We start from the raw sequence: 18,331 nt of genomic DNA on the forward strand, positions 1-18,331 counted from the left end.
AGTTATGCACAAGCATCTTTCTCACTGAACCATGAACATCACTTCTGTTGTGTCAGGAAAAGCGTACCCTCTTAGAATCACTGTTTGACAGACAATGCAAAAACAAGCAGAGAAACCTACATTTGAAATGTTTTTGGACTAGACCTGCAAAGCACACCCTGCCTTGCTGTGAGCCAGCCCCACAGTTGATGCACTGCTGGGTTAAGACAGTGGGAAGGGGTTGATGGTGTGACCTGCCATACTGGCAACATGATTTTCATTGGTTCCTATTTGGTGAGGGATAGTTGTATTACAAATACAATTCAATATTTTATGCTGGTTGACTTATACCGCCATTAGTTTTTTTCATAGTTTTTTCCCAAGACAAACTAGCTCCTCAGTGACAGGAAAGTCTGTTTAGTATCACCCAGTACATGACATTTAGTGCAACTTTAAACAGGAAGTCTATCTCTCTCTCTCTCTCTTTCTCTCTCTCTTTTTCTACGGTCTTCCAGTACTAATTAGACAAGCGTCGCGACGTGACATTCAGCGCAACTTCAAACAGGAAGTCTCTCTCCCTCCCTCTCTGCGGCCTTCTAGCACTAATTAGACGTTATTGTGAGCCGGCCGTGAGACGTATTATGGTCATTAGTATATTCCGCTGCTTCTCTTGCACTGTGGATGCATATCCGTTCGGTGTACTTTGAGGCAAGTTGCGGGGTCACACTTGTTTCAAGTCATGTACAGTACATTTTTAATCATATCCTGAACCTTGCCAAAAAGCACAAGTTATCTCAGCACTCTCTCAAATGTGATTACATTCGTTGGGCTGTGTGGGTCGCTGATTCTTCCCTCCCCCAGAGTAGAGTCATCTGCATTAAAACAGAGACATATTTGACCCTGGTCATCTCTCCCTAATCCATAATGCAATTTGCAGCAATTAGCCCTGATAAAAAATGTGATTGTACAATACAACAACGGACAAACAAGGCAAAACTGAATTAAAATTTCACAATTCCCTTGTGGCTTGAGGAAAGAAGAAAGTGAGACATCCATATGTAAATGACCTCAACAGGTTTTCGGTGTGACGCCACAGAGCAGAACGAACTGAGTGGATAACCTGCCGTATCACACTTTTCTTGGAATGGAATGCTACAAATTTCGTAATGCTCTGAAAGCTGTTAACTTGAAGGAGAATTCAGCACGACTGCAACTGCAAACGTTCCTCTATGTGTATTTGTTCATATTTGGAACAGAGAAAACACCTCAACATTTACATGATTTCCCCCGATTGAAGAAATATGGGTTTAATTAGGCTACTGTATTACATTAAGCCAAGATGAGAAGGGCTTCTTTTTAAAATCAGACACAGAAACAAGCCTTGTGCAAAGCAATGGGTGTCTGTGTTTTATGTCACATCCCATCAGTTTGTCCTTATAGTTCCTAGCTGTCTATGTAGCTTTTTTAACCAGCCAAGACTGACTGTGTTTTGCACAATACACACATACAGTAATTGCCCATGCACCAACACACTAGGGGGAAAAAAGTATCCATACATATGGTATGTACTATATGATCTATTGACACATCAGTGGACTGTCTTGTATAAATTCAAACCGTAAATTGAAGCAGTGGTGGAAATTCAGAATGAACAATCAAAACTGAGGCTTCCTCTTGTATGGTGGATTAGTCCATTTGGGTTAATATCACAATTTTCACCTTGAGCCAGACTGTCAATTTAATGAGATGCGATGGCCACAGACGCTTTAAAAAAAGACATGCTTGTTCTCAAACCAGAGGACACTTCATTAGTGAGTCACGTTTTGACCTACAGAGGGCAGTAGAGAGCAGTGAACTGAAGGGCTGGCTTCCACAACAGGGAGATTTTCACAGGGCAGTAATGGTAGCATCCATCCATCCATTATCTAACCCGCTGGTCTATCTAACCTGGTCAGGGTCGCTGAGGTGCTGGAGCATATCCCAGCATGCATTGAGCAAGAGGCAGGAATACATCCGATGGCCAATCTATCGCCGGTCACACACCATTCACTCACACTCATACCTAGGGACAATGTAGACTCTCCTATCCTGCATGTCTTTTGGTAATAGTAGCAGCAAAGGCATGAATTCAGATGGGATAAAAGCATGTCCATGTCTCTTAAAATGTCCACACAAATCTGTGTGTGTCGATCAATTTTCCATTCCGCTCCAATATATCCTATCATGCAGATCTTCATTTGAAATCCCCTCTCTTTTTTAACATCAGTTAAAAAAACTCCCTGCCTGTCAAAAATTGCCCAGTAACTGCTGATCTCCTGGGATTTTCATGCACAACAGTCTCGAGTTCGCAGAGAATGGTGCGAAAAACAAAGGTCAGAGGGATGGCCAGACTGGTCGGAACTGACAGTCACACAAATAACCACACATTTCAACAGTGGTATGCAGAAGAGCATCTCTGAACACACAACACTTCAAACCTCAAGGTGGATAGGCTACAGCAGCAGAAGACTTAAAAATAAGTCTAGTAAATGCCTAATAAAGTGCTCACTGAGTGTATATCTTGCTATCTTCCGTTTCAGCGTGTCTAAATGGTTCCAGGTGAATGTAAGGAGTGCTGGAGATAGGGACACTCTTACTGGCACTCTCAGTTGACATAGATATTTGAATCTTGCTGCAGTTATGGTTTCATTTTTGGGAGGTGGTGGGTGGGGGGGCTTTGCAGTCCCTCCTTTGGGGGTTCACTACAGGTGCTGGAACCTTTTTGAGAGTATTTCATAGGTTCCAATACACCAGACAAGCTCAGTAAACCATAAACTAAACTAATTAAATCCAAAACAATGACATATTTGACCCAGGGCTGCCCTGTTGTATTTCTTTTTAGGTGAAATTGGCTACAAAGTATTGTCAGACAAGCTTTAATTATGTGCCAATCAATAACATCTGAATACAGTGATTTGACAGGAAATAAATGTCTTCCACAAGCTATTTTTAGCTGTGACACACAAAATCACAGCACACCAATTTATCAGAAGCCGAATAAAAAATCTGAAGAGCAAATTTTCCACAGGATGCGATTTTTTGCCAAAATGACACTTTCCATAAGCAGACATTATCCCTCTGCCAAATGAATTGTTTGACAGTGGAACCTGTGCAATGTCTTTTGCTTCTTGTGAACCTAATGTTGTATTCACAATGGCTTTGCCTGCTGGTAATGTTGCTGCATGCGGCTATACATTTCTTACTTTTGTTGGAACGTCCCCTATCCTATTTCTAAGCATGTCACAAAACAAAGTATTTGACCCTGGCCATAGGTGACAGTCAGACGCATAATAGTTTCAAGCATTGGCTGGATGTGCCACTTGAGAGGTATGGGGACTCATTTTAATGTTTTAACAAATGCGGCGGAGAACAATCTGTTCAGATCATATTCACAGAACACTGAGGCATTAGCATCCATCAAATCCATCAAATCAATGGCAAAATTTAATTGGGAAGGATTTTACGGTCCCTTCAGTAAATTGCTTTTCAAGGATTACTGAAAATCTGCGGCACTCTTTAATAATGTAAAAGATTTTTAGAGTGTGCACAATGTTTGACTACTTAAATTATGTCAATCGTGTTAAACTATGGTATAATACCAGGAAATACATACATTCATATAATCTAAGCTGATGACACATAGGGTGTGATGTAATGGCGAATGAATGCATCACGCAGGTGCGATGAATACGATGTCGGGTGCAATGCTATTGTGATGGTAATGTAAATTCTGTATGCTGAACATTTGGGGCATTCTGAATGAATTCACTGAACATTACAAATAAACTAAATGATTAGTTTAAATGCCGAAACACAACATTTTTTGCTGAGAGCAGTCTCAACAAACTCAACCTTTTTTTCCCCTGCGGTACTTAATCTGGCCAATAGTTATGTAGAAATCGGCTTCATTAACCATTTGTGACACAATTAGTTGTTACTTTACGACTGTTGAGGCTTTTGACTAGAATGTTCACAAATCTGAGACCTTCCAGCTCTGAATGAGTCAGACGGACAAGTCCACAGAAACATTTGGTATTCCAACTTAATATGAGCGGAATATCCAAAATATCTTTTTTGGGGCTCATTTGGGTTACTCTATAGAGGTGGTTTTATTCTGAATGATTAAGGGATTGGTGCAGCCTATAGCCTCGTCGCTAATGTACATGGCCGAGACCTGGAAGGTTGATGGTTCAAGCCCCAGTGTAGATCAGTGTAGATCAGTGCATCTATTGGGCCCTTGTGCAAGGCTGTTAACATTGCTCCGAGGGGCATTGGCCCCGGCTTAATCTAATCAACTGTAAGTCTTTGGATAAAAGCATCAGCTAAATAACTAATGTAATGTAATTCTAAGGCTGCATGCATTGTCCCGCAGTGGTCTGGTTCAGGACACGGACATGCATCTGGAATCTGAAAGGGAATTGTGAGGTAGCTCTATGGCAACAAGCGAGAGAAGTCCACAAAACTGGCGGCCTTCGCACAGCTCCAGACAGCTGACAGAGGTACACAGCTGCAGCCTGAAGAGGAGGAGCAGGAGGAGGACAGGGCTCACTTCTGCTTTGAGACCGGATATCCCATAATGCACTGGAAAACAGCAGGGTGCCCATTCTGGGACCTCTCCAGTAACAAACACAGCCACATTCCAGCCCTGAAGCTATTGCAGCCTCATGGACCATGTGACCCGTTCGGAAAGAAGTGTGACAACCCCTAGCCACAACGTGACCGCAGGACCCCATGTACTCGCTCATAACGTACCTGCCCCCATGTCCAGGCAGACCTGGGTCAAATACATAATCGTTTTGGATTCAAATACTTTTCTACGCTTTACTGAGCTTGTCTGGTGTATTGGAACATACTGTATGAAATACTCATAGAAAGTGCAAACCCCACCTTGATTGGCTCAACCACACCAGGCAAAATCAATCAAGCACAGAAAAGTATTTGAATCAATTTGGTTTTGTAGTTAGTTATCAGTTATATGCCTGCTATATCTGCTTCTCTGTCCTAAACCTTTCACCCATTCGCTTATAATTCTGGCAGGAATGACTGAGCTGGCCTGCAGAATGCCAAAGCAAGTTGGGAGACTTTAAGGAGTGTTGGGAACATGCAGACTGAACACAGCTGCCATAACAGGCTGGAGTGCCCTGGCATTCAGTGTTCCTAGGCGGCGGGGAGGGAACGCTGGGCTTTGTTGGAGACGGACAGCTTAGCTTGGGGAACAATGGGGGAGACTGTGGGGGGACAATAAGAACCGAATGAGAGGCTCACGTCTGCCCACAGCCCTGTGAACCAGACTGGCTGTTCTGCAAGCCTCGCTTTTCAATGGCCTATAAACTTCAGCCTGTTGTCATTCAACCAGCTCGCTGTTTCAAATTGTGTACATCCAAGATAATGTGCAGTAGCAGTGTCACAGAGGGCTGACGGCTGCAGGTTCCTGTAGCTTTTATGGATACTTTTATAGACTTGGTCACTGTAGATGGACATTACTGGTAATGGAATCTCTGCTCCTCTAACCGGAGTTATGGGCCTAGAAATTATTTGTGCAGGGAAAAATGTAAGAGAACCCCACATACACATACACAGACATACTCACCCCGCCTCTGCTTGGAAAAGCTTTCCCTGCTACTTGACTCCACCATTGGGGGCAGTGAGAGCATCAGGAAGTAGGTAGCCCCAGCAGTGAGTGAAAACATTGCTCTGGGCACATATAACTGTTTGTTGTGCCACTCTCCAAATAGCTTGGTGCGACGCCTCAATGCCTGCTCAACACGCATGCATTTCCTTATAATCCCTACAGAAGGAAGTAGACGGCTGATAATTGGTGACACTCATGGTTTTGCAAGAACCAGCACTGGATGAACTGAGAGACCCACAGGCGACACATACGCACACGTACACGCCAAAAAAAAAACCCTGCATAGATTTGTTTATTTCCCCTGTGATCACTTCCTCAGACAGGATGAAACTTGTGAGAGTGAAAAGGGCAAATCATGCTTTCATTCCTAATTTCAGCTCCTAATTTCAGCAGCTTGATGTTCTGCTGTCATGGTTGTCATGGTAACCGTCTACGAGATCCAACCACAGCTAATGCAGATACAATAAATCAATCCGCAATTAAAGTTCATCACCTCCACCCTACCCCCCCTTCCCGCAATCAAATGTCTTAATACGCCTGTGACCAAAAACCTGGCTATCTTTTGCATACGTCAATCGAGGCAAACCAGAAAGCCTTAATTCAATGGCAGGGTCGTAACACAGTGCTGCAGATCAGCCGGTGATAAAACGGCTGGCTCTTCTAGTGGACAGAGGTATTTTCAAAGAGGAACAAACTCATTGAGCAAATGTGTGCTAAGTGATGACTCCTATCTCATCATGAAAGAAAAACTTGAGTTGAGAAAAGAAACCAAACAAAGGCACATTTATATTCCTCTTTGCAATGGGAACCCCTCAGAAGTGAAGGCATGTTGGGTACTGCTGTGGGACCTTGCTGGGAGCCTCCTGGTTTTGCCCTAATTTTTCAATGGTTTTGCCGTTCTGCTCGCTCCGCATCATTGGACCTGGTGGGTCGTTTTGTAGTCGCGAGACATGCCTCGTCGTCCAGGTTCGTGACAGATTTCTGATTGGTCTGACTCCCAGGTTCTGCTTGTCGGGGGGGGGCGGGACATCTTGACAAGGAGAACTCTACTTAATTGGTAGGAAAGAGCCTGGAAGCTGCACGGACGAAGGGAATATCATTTCAGTGTGTCATTACAGGAGCCCTGCGCCATTCCGGCTGCCATCAAAGCTTTTATGTCATCACGGGGAGAGAGATACGGCCCTACCCGAGGATACAAAAGGAGGCAATAATGGAAAGAAAGGCCACTGCTTTCAGACTGGCCTGAAATGACCCATAACGTGCATCAGACAGAAACCCACTCATGGCCATGGCTCCTGTCTCATTATATGCTGAACAATTATATCTAGGCTACCGAGTGGAAGGGCCATTTTCTACTGGGGTGTCAGGCGACCAGAGAGACTCACTCATTACAAACATTGGCTTCTGTCCATCTGACCTCGCCAAACGCACAGGACTCAGGTGTCATTTCACAGCTACACAACAAAACCCAAAAAGGTTTTTCTTATTGTGTTTATGTATCATAATCTTCTCAATTTTTCTGGCGATGAGGTCATCCAAAATGCTCCAGTATCACAATTATTATTCCACACGCAGGCAATAATTATATGTTTTTCATGTTCTTTTTCAGGAATAATAATATATTTTCATAGAAGCCAGTCGCTGGACACAGTAGGTGCATCCTTTCGTTAAAAAATGTATGTGATGCCAGTGATGGACAGATGGATGCCATTTTCTTCCCTTGCTTGCATCAGCAGTAATTGCTCCCTTGCCAACTAATAACCAAAAGAATACTAATACTGTTCCACCGACGGCTGACCTCCCTTACAATGGCGGCACAGGCTGCGTGACTGTAACATGTTGATGGGTGGGAAATTGAAACAGCTGTGCTGCACACTCACAGCATAGATGAGAGGCACACCGCTAAAAACACCGCAGCTAATCTTAGATCAGAAACGTCACTTTGAAATGAAATGAAACCAAAAACAGCATGAGATGGGTTTTAAGGGAAAAATTACAATGAGAAATGATACTTCAAGTGTTTGACAAGTTCAGTTCCACAAGTGGTATTGCCAGCTTTCTTGAGACAAATAAGGGACCTTTCCGTCAAAACAAGCCCAAACAACTCCGCAATCACCCCTTGTCAGTGTCATGCCTTCACAATATTTAGAGTTTGGAAATATTATCGGTGATACACTACTATAGACATGTTGTCTTATGTGCAACCATAAATTCATGAAGTAATTTTATTTTATTTTTTTCCTGAAATTATGCCCCTGTTGTGTTAGAACATATCTAGTTAATGAGCTTATACTGATTGTAACTACAGGTATCGTGCAATATAAATAATTTGGTACACGGACAGATTTTCAGGAATTGTGTTTTTACAGAGAAGTATGAATGTAGCATGACATGTATTTGAGTATCTTGCCTTTTTACATTAAAAATGTTTTTGTTGGAATATTAATTACAGCAATGTTTGTAGGAGGAAAAGATAAGTAGAGATTTTTCCAGCAGGTTGAATTAGGTTGAATTAACAAATAGTTTCACCTGTGGTATTTGTGTTGAGCTGCTGGTACGGGGGAAGTCTTGATCACATATAGATGACGGGGCGTTTCCTAAAGCATGCCACAATATCCAATACAACAGATCTGGACATGTTGAAATGTACAAGATATTAAAGTTGGAAATGTCACAATATCAAATCCGACAAGGCTTGGCATGTCATGATATCCAATAAAACCAGGTTTGGAATTTCATGGTAACCAATAAAATAACACCCAGCATGTAATGGTATTCCTGGCAAGGAAGGTTTACAAATGCCCAACACGCCAGATTTTATGAGTGTTGTGATATCCAATACCATCAGTTCAGCTGTGTCACAGTATCCAGCACAGCAAAGGTTTGTCATATCATAATATCCAACTTGATAAGACCGGGGAATTCGAAGAGCCTCAAAGAGATCGACAGTTCCACTCACACAGCACCTTTCTAAAGTGAGTTTATCTTGCAGCTAATACTATCCCTCCCTGCTGAAAGAAACAGCTCAAGCTAGGTTGACCAGCTCACACCAGCTCCATAATCAAAACAGTTTGACCAGCTCAAGCTATGTTTTAAAGCAGCTGGTAATTTCAAGATGCTCATTGCTGGATTTTACACCAGGGCTATGACAAAACAGAGCATCTCAATGAGATTGTTCTCATTGTCAAGGGCTGCTTCCCTGCTTAATGTGGGCCCTTAATCCAGCGGATAACTTAATAACGGCATTAGATTAGCATGATTAAAGCTGCACTTAACAGCCTGTAACAGAGCGCCTGGTTGGCTCCAGTCGAAGGCAGTCATCAGGAAGGCATATCCACCCCACCCGCCAGTACAGGAATCCTCCATTCTTGCTTCAGGAGCTGGCCACAAGCACAACACTCACAGGGGAGAGAAATGCAATAAGAGCAGCTGGACTCTGCTCAATTAACACAACAGATAAGGACTTGGATTTTGCAGGAAATCTTTCTTGTTTGCACTTAGCCGCGAATAACATACTGTATAATTTGACTGAGCTGTACAGAATTTGGAGGGGCAATTGAGGAAAAAGTGTTTATAACAAAAACAAAAGTTGTTCTTGGTGAGCCATGTGGCGTAGTCTGTGCTGTCATCTTTTCTTACATTACATTACAATTATTTAGCTGACGCTTTTATCCAAAGCAACTCACAGTTGATTAGACTAAGCAGTCCAATCCCCCCAGAGGAATGTGGGGTTAAGGGCCTTGCTCAAGGGCCCACCAGCTGTCTTAATGTGGCTACACCAGGGCTTGAACCACCAATGTTCTGGGTCTGAGTCATGTACCTTAGCCACTAGGCTACAGGCTGCCACTGCCCATTTGCCATACATTACCCTCTCTGCTCTGTCTTTGTCTGAATAATGCAAAACAAATAAGAGAGAGAACAAAAAGGATCAGGTTCATCAGGTTCACACTGAATCCTACTTCCCAATGGGAATTTAAGTGATGGAATGTCATGTTATGTCAATTTATTTCTTTACAGTCAAACACAAAAGTCAAACGCACAAGTGGAAGAAAAATTGAGGTGGATGGTGACGATATCCGGTGGGTGACGAGTTAAAGCACACACAGTCCACAGCAACAAGCCACAGACAGGCAAAGCAGGCAGTCAGCCCTCCTCTCCCCCTCAAACGAACAACCAAGCAGCTCTTAAATCACATTTTGAAATAAAACTGGTAGAGCTTGTAGAACAATGGAGCCTAATCATTGTATTTAGACCAATTTTGAAGGACCATGGCACTCTCTGTTGTACTGCTACAGTTGTGGAGAGAGTCCGGATTATCTTCTGGGTCACTTGATTCCCAGAAATGCCAAGGACTCTTCAAAGATAATGTGGGACTCAGAAGAGGCACCCACAGGCCTGCTGACAAAAGGACAGGCATCCCCATCCCCCATCCCCGCCAAACCCCCACCAGACCCCTGGACTCGTCCCTCCAATTAAGCTGAAGCCCTTTTCCCACATTGGGTGCCACAGCACTGTCATGAAAACAACAGCATTAAATCAAAGAGAGGGAGTATCATGGTTTGCCCTGCCCTTCCAAATTTTTCTACACAGTGGTTCCACAAGCTCGATATTTAACAGATTTAACAGATAAAACCGAAAAAAACTTCTTGCGCTATATTCCAAGACGTTTTCTGACACATTTGGGGGAAAAAAACAACTTAATCTTGTCGAAGTTGTATGTCTTAACAACCTTGATTTTGTCAGCAAGACAATGGGCATCTTAGCGCTGACAGCACACGAGTGCTGTTGTGTGTGTGAGTCAGACGGGCACTGGGCACGTTAAAGGTCAAGAGACACCTGACTGAGCTGTGACGTCCATTTCCACATAGCGACAGCCATGAGTCATTTCATTACATCATCATTACACTGCATCATTCACTTCAGGGGAAGGTTTCTTATTACCAAAGAACCAAACAAAATATATATATATTTATAAAGGTGTAATGGCAAAAATATTTCCACAGGATTTTCTCAATGGTTAAGAGGGGGGAAAAAGCTGTTTCCATGATGCCCTTATCACTTGGACATGCTATACAGTAGCTTACTGGAGGATGTACCATACGAGGGAATTCCCCTATAGATTCTGCACATTCCATGGGGCGTGGGCACTCCAGAGAGGCTTCCATCTGAACCTCTGGGGCCCACGCGCACCCCAGTGTCGGCTTTCGCACAAAGTGCCCACATGTCGGCTGCTGAAAATAGACCGCGGCCCGGTTCAACACACAGCGCCTACATTGTTCATAAAAGGGGGGTGAGAGGTGGGGGGGGGGTGTTTTTCTTTGTTCGCTCAAAGAAGCCTGGGAGATTGGATACATCTGTTTGAGCAGAATTAAGCCTTTCCTCCAAAACTGACTAACCACCGTCTTCGCTTTGCCAGAAAATAGCGGTGGAGCATCAGCGGCAGACCAAACTTTCATTAACCGCTTGGCTCCGGTGTCTGGGTCTGACTCAGCCCTTCTCACTGCGATTTCACACTGTCCCCACAGCGCAACCGGACTGCTAGGCAACAGGGTGCTGCCAGTCAGGAATCGTAAGTGGCGCCGACACGCAAAGCCGAGCTGCGCTTTTGCTTGCCGTTTCGCTCAAGGGGGGTCGGGTGTGGTTATCTCCCATTCCGCTGGGAGCAGAGCAGGAGGAAAATGCAGTGCCGTTTTAACAATCAGGAAGTTTGAGGGAAGTTCTATACAACTTTTAACATTTACTTTATTCCTCTACCGCACCTTTGAAAAGCCTTGTCCAAACCTTTAAATGATCAGTAAAATGCTTTTCAGATTCACGGGAATGTATAGGTACTTTAATACCATTTACAAAGGAACTTGCTTGTAAATCGTTCCAAAGGATGCACCCTTTAAAATTCCAGACGACATGACAGTGGATTTAGCGTTCCCTATGCACTGTCATCGAAAAGGCCAAGCCAGGTGAGCATCTCAGCCTCCGTGGAGACAACTAGCTCACACTGGTTTCTGTTTTACAAAAAACTCTGAATGATGCTGATGCATACCCCACAAAATTAAATTATGAACTCCACTCTATATTGTGTTGATGACATTACATTAGTTATTTAGCTGAAGCTTTTATCCAAATGACTTACAGTTGATTGGACTAAGCAGGGGACAATCTCCCTTGGAGCAATGTGGGGTTAAGGGCACTGATCTCATTGTGGCTACATTGGGGCTTGAACCACCAACCATATGTCCCAGTCCTGCACCTTAGCCACAGGCTGCCCCCTGATGACAGAGCAGTGTATGTGTCTATTCTTGTCAGTGTGAAACTTCTGACCATTTTTGCTGATCTTCTGACCACTGAAGGACATGTCATTGTTGGTGAACTGTAGCAATAACCCAAGTGACCTCCAGTCTTAGCTGTCCTATAATGCTCCCATTTCCTGTGGCATTACAACCTCCCACCTGCCCATCCTGGCAAGCTCAAGCTTATTTACCATTATCCTGCATCTTTTGCCCTTTAGATCTGTGCATTTACGTACAAAAGTACATATGTGGCCTCAGGGATATTATCCATTTGCCGGTGGATTACCTCGTGGTTGCTCGGAGAGCTTTTACTGCAGGATTAGCGGGCACACTGAGCTGCCATCAGGCACATCAGATGGAAACCATCGTGCCACGACTAAACGCCGGAGCTTAACTGCGGCACTGCGAGCCCCAGAGGCTCCGATGCCCAGAACGTCAGTGAAATCCGCAACGTTGCTTAGGCGCGAACCCAGCCCTGCGAACCCGTCTTCCCTTTGAACGACTCCCGTACCTTCCACTTGAACACAAAACTAACAGAACGATACTTCACGCTCACAATTTCTCCCACAGAATAGCTGAACGCTTCACTGTGTCAACCCATGATGCAGTGGTACGGCAGGGCTCTGGTGTACAAGGGATTTCTCTCCGGAGGCATTTGGAATTAATTGGGTAATGGCTATAGGAAATTATTTTTCTAATAGAAAAAGGGGGTATACTTTTTTCATCAATTGATTGATTGAACAGTTCATTTCTGCACCATGTTGTTCTCACACCGAGAAGCTGGTTACAGCAGACAGGATAGAACTACACAAAAAACTGGGGGAATTTTTAGGAAATGTGGGGAATTTATACAGTTGAATTCTTCAGTTTTGTATGTATTGGATCTATTTGAAGAGTCACAAAAATACTTTGCACTTATTGTCAGGGAGGAAACCATGGGTGCTAAATGTATAAAAACATGACATGACAATGTGAACGGATTTATTTGTTTGTTTTGTTTTCAAATACAGTTTTGTTTTCAAATACAGTTCTACAAAAAACAAATTGAATAAGGAAACATAAATGCTAAAAACATAAAAGGTTTTTTTGGGTGGTTTAAGTTCCCCAGAAAGCAGGAAATACTGTAATTTATTGTAAGGAGCAAAAGTGTAATATTCCACATAACCAACCCTAAACTCCCTTTGCCTGCATATCCACTAACCCTCTGACTAAAATAGGTTAAACAAAACTTTGATAAAAATGTTTTGACAAAGGTTAATTTGTTCTGTTTTTTAAAAATATTATTTCATTTATTTAATGACAAAAAAGTTACAAACACCCATTACCCATGTGAAAAGGTTATTGCCTTCTTAAACATATTAACATGTTGCACCATACTTGTATTTATTTTATATATATATATTGATTTTATATATATATATATATATATATATATATATATATATATATATATATATATATATATATATATAAAAATCAACCACAGCTGGCTTAATCTTCTCTTCACAACCTGGACAATCCTCCTCAGATTAAATTTGTATGTTGTCATGAGATTGAAAAAGTTTCTAGGAAAATTCCCTCCTTTTTCTACTCTAGTTGTGCCGTTTGTGAAGCTGTGAGCTTTTAGCTGGGGTTAGTGATGAACTGAGTCTCAGGACCAGGTGGTTGAGTGGGCTCAGCTCTTGCCATCGTATGATTTTGTAATGGTAGTGCATGCGTAGGAGTCACTTCAGATGTTTAAAAAAATTGAACAGGAATTTAATTATCTCTCTGTCTCTCTCTCTATCAGTCTCTGTTTCTCCTTGTTAACGAATGACCTGTGTCTAGGTCTGAGGTTGACGGAGGACGATTTCTGCTTGCTAATCCTGAGAACCTGTAGTACGACACTAATGCAATGCACAGTAATTATTTCTGTCCCAATGTCCTGGACCCTGCCTGCACCTCCCTGCTCTGGGCTAATTGTCTTGGGCAGAGGACTGGCTGAGGGCAGAAGCTCTTTGCAACCAGCTAATAAACAGATGCCTTTTACGTGCAAGTTATATGTTCACGAGGGGCTTCATATTACACTGGCTGATTACACTCCATCTCCAATCCAATTTTAAATTTGCTGGCTCTTTTCCAAGCAATATGTAATACGATTTTCTCTTCTGACCAGCTCAACAAGATGTCTCTGTGCTCCTTCTTTTGCCTCCAACAGGAAGCGCTTCTGTTGCTGTGCAGTGGGTACTTTCACGGGGTCAAGGCACAGATACGCTTTGAGGCAAATGTTGCCTGATGCATATGCGCTCCACATTGAAGCCCACAGAATTGATTTAGCTGTGGTTTTGTCTGTTGCACCCGTTCTTATTCCATAGATTTTGGTATTCCAGTATTTATGTTCTCATACAAACTGACTGACCTGATGAATTAAAAAAACATTTTGAAAAAGCATTGAAGCTACCAGAAACGCAGAAGACAAACAGAAAACCCTCTCTGCTTTGTCCAGGAGACGACAGAACTTCAGTTTTGCTAAAGTGCCCATTTTCCTAGTTTAATTACACCACTGGGCAGACCCCATCCATCTCAACCACAGATGTGGTGATAGAGATCAAAGCAACAGTAGCTGTATTTCAAGAAGAGTACACTGATACAAAATTAGCCCTTTAATGGTGCAAAACTGAAGCATTTCAATGGTACTACATCTTCATCAGAGCCATAAAAGTAATAGCATAATCTCGAACAGGTGTAGCCAATAAGTGACATGATCACCAACTTTTTCTTTTTGAAATAAATGTATGTTCTGCGTCTGAGAAGCACCGGAATAACCTTTCCATTGATGGGCGATAACCTCCTCGTTGAGGTCTAGCTGCACTTCGTGCATGACACGTGATGAACACTGATGAACACTGATGATATCTGCACACATTGACCACCAGCAGCAGACTACCAGGTAGGGCCTTAAGTAAGCCTAGTCATGACGGAGGAAGTGCCGTTGTGGTGGGACCTGGGGGATGCTTGGAAGGAGAACTGAGCAGTATCGCTTTCAGCCACCAGGGAAACTTCCTAACGCGGCAGCTACGCAAAATCGAATCCGACGTTTAACATTTCACCCTTTCCCTTCACTTCAAGCCTTCGCTTTGCCGTTTCACGAGCATCCCAACTCGTCTGCAGATCGATGAGCTTCCCACACTATAGCCAGTGGGTGCAAGTTAGAGCTTTTAGAATAGCCAGACGCGGAGGCATTGGATACTGCAACCTCTGACCCTTCCCATACAGAGACATTATCGGGCTTGACAATAGCCCCTCCGGAGCAGCTGTCCTAGCTAACTGCAAATGGCAGGTCAGGCCCCCCCCGTGCCAGCCTCGTATTTCTCCCAAATGTGCGACTGTTCATGGGTCTCACACTTATTTTTGAAACGGTTTGGCTGGGTTGTTTGCTCCTCTGTTGCATTGCAGTGGGTATTTGCTCAGCAGCCCAGGCAGGCTGCCTCACTGCAGCAGCACTACAGCGTGGGCGGAAGAATGAGCAGCCTCGCTTGTGTTCAGGATCCTCACCAAATCTCAACAGCAAAAATTCAGCAACGGTTTCCGGTTTTAAAGAAGGGCCTTACTTTGTTTGGGTGAATTTCTTCTGCCTGCGGTCTGGAGCCAGCCGCTTGAGATTATGTGGAAAACGTTGGATTGAATGTATTGAATGAACCAACTTTTATCATGTGCCGCTATATGCGCGCAGCTTCAGAAAATCTCGTAAAACAAGATAAACTGACGTCATAATCCGACAACAAAACCATGCACCTGGGGATTCAGGTACTTGCACAAACCTCAGATATTCCATGCAGGAAATTAAGTGCTTCTCTAGCTCCTGCGGAGCCCCAGTGACCTCAGAGTGAGGTAATGATAGGACCAGCTGTGGATCAGCGGTCTGGGGTTGTTGCTGCCTGGCCCACATCGCAGGCCTGGGGTCCCAGGGGCTGCTGGGAAGAGACCTGTTTCTACACTCTCAGAAAAAACTGAACTTGAACCAACTGGTTCAAGGGTCGTTTGCTTAAGCAAAAAGGAATCCTTCTCTCAAACTTTCACACTTCACACCTATGATCGAGGGTTCCATGAAGAACTAAAAAGGGTTCCACTGTGTTAAATATTTTCTAAGTTAAATGTTTTTTTATTTTTTATGAGAGTGTTTGTCACACGACTTGAGGTGAGGTTAGCGCGGGCTAATCTCTCGATGTCCAAAACCTGTCAGGCAGGTCCTGATGAGATGAAGGCAAAAGTTTAGTGTCTGGGTTCCATGTTTATTGAGGGGCGTGTGGGTCAGGCATAGACTTAAGATGGAATTAATCCAACCGTTGACCTACCCAATGAATTAAACGTGACACATGTCTACGCTTTAAAAATAGAATTTAAAAAAATGCCTGCTGGCTCTGTAATTCGTCTTTGATGTAATTTCTGATGAAAGGACAGATTCTCCATTTCATCAGTGCAGGACCATGTGCAGAAGCAGAAGCGTGTTTTAACCTAAAATAGCATTTGTTGCTTACAGAATATGCTGCATGAAGTGACAGCAGCTGTAATTCATTTCTAAACTGAACTTTGAAGTTCCTCTTTCCCCTCAAACCCTGACATAATCCAGCCCTCAGACAACCCACAGGATAACCTTAGTTGAGATAAAATCTTTGAGGTAACTCTAAATTTACAGCAGTGTTACATAAGAGCTACTGTGGAGGCACAGCAGCAATGGTAACAAAATAAGAGCAAGCCTTACAGGCAGCAGGGTTGCTGTCACAACAACAAAAAGAAGGTTTGGTGCATTGCACAGGAGAAAAGTGCATAATGGTTCTTCACACCCCTAGAATCTGACCCTGCATATCCTGCACACGCACACTAGGACCTCCTGAAACCACATCACGTTACCCAGTATAGACAATCTGCAAGCTTTCAGAGACCTTTAGTACACCACAGACCGTTTGCTTCCAGAACAACTGTAATTAAGCATAATCATGCTACAGTATATGGTATCCATCCATTATCTAACCCGCTTATTCTTGGTCCGGGTCACTAGGGGCAGCATGAATAGGTGAGAGGCAGGAATACACCCTGGACAGGTCAGTATGACTGGTAAAAAAAATGAATAATAATAATTCCTCTTCCACATCCTCTTCCAACAAGCCTAATCATAAATTCTACAAGGATGCTCCAGTGCATCGTGTTTTCAGTGGCACACACAGTATTACAGTATTAGTGTCCCAGCGTGACAAAACTGACAGTGCAGCATCTAAGAGAGTCTGTTAGGATGGGCTGAGGCATATCTAGCCCTTTCCGTTCACATAGATGAGGTCGGCTCTGATCAAACAGTTATGTGGACAGTTATTCACTGAACAAAGTCAGGAGGTAAAACAACACCTGTTTGTGGCACAGTAAATTAAATGGCCTCCAAAATCACAGATTTTCTGGATCTCAGTTTGCACAGGCACAGACAGACTAACACAGACCCATATCTAGGATTACAGTAACATATTAGCTGTTAAAAGCATTAGCAGAGTGTTTGTCTCTACCTACATAAGCTAACCCTTGAAACAGAAACCACAGCTGTCTCTGACTGGACTCCGGAATGCCGGAACCTCCTGAGCCAAACGCAGGGGTCAGGGGTTTGTGCCCTCGCAGCCTTTGGCATCTCTGAACTATGAGGCCGGCTCTGCGCCATGCATACGCCGCTCGTTTGGAGAAGCAACAGCCTGAGAACACACCCCCCCCCACACATACACACACACACAGTCATACACACTCACACACGCACCGTACATGCACTCACACATAACCCAACAAACTCTTAATCTGGCACAGCAGACCCACGCTTTCCGCTGACTTCCGAGTGGTTCACAAGCTTTCCGCTATTTCCCAGACGGCCAGGCAGAATACCACAATGACAGATCTTATTTATGTCAAGAGCTGTCACCCCCACGAAGAGAGAGAAACTCTCCTGCTTGCACGCTGCCGCCTGGGCTGTGTGTGGAAAATGGCACTTCCGCCCACCAGATTCTTACTTTACTTTCACTGTAAGGACACGGAGCGTAAGGGTGTGCAGTAAATGCATTAGCTGGTACAGTCAGAGGGATAGAAGGGGAGAGTGAAGGAGGCAGAGAGAGAGAGAGACGGGTACAGAAGTATTTCCTTTCTGCAGATAACACGCTCGTTATGTCTGGTCCCCACGGGCCATTTGTTTTTGCCGTTTCCTGTCAGGCAGCACTAATCGGGGCTGATCTCCGATCATCTGAGGTGTGCATGCGGAAGGGCTCGGCTTCCATGGTCCCTTCCACAGCAGGCCCCCAGCCAGCACCTCTTCACGGGTCCCCGTGACAGCCTCTGTCCACCCCACTGCCCCCCCCCACCTCGGCTGTCAGCCCCAGACCTCCATCAG

General features: G+C 43.9%; 1 protein-coding gene across 3 annotated transcripts in view; it reads right to left on the reverse strand.

The window, feature by feature from the left end:
* Positions 1–18,331, reverse strand: part of ncalda (neurocalcin delta a) — an 86,920-nt gene that overhangs the window by 12,725 nt on the left and 55,864 nt on the right. The window lies entirely within an intron of this gene.

The sequence above is a fragment of the Conger conger genome, chromosome 1 (assembly GCF_963514075.1).
Source record: "Conger conger chromosome 1, fConCon1.1, whole genome shotgun sequence".
Lineage (NCBI taxonomy): Eukaryota > Metazoa > Chordata > Actinopteri > Anguilliformes > Congridae > Conger > Conger conger.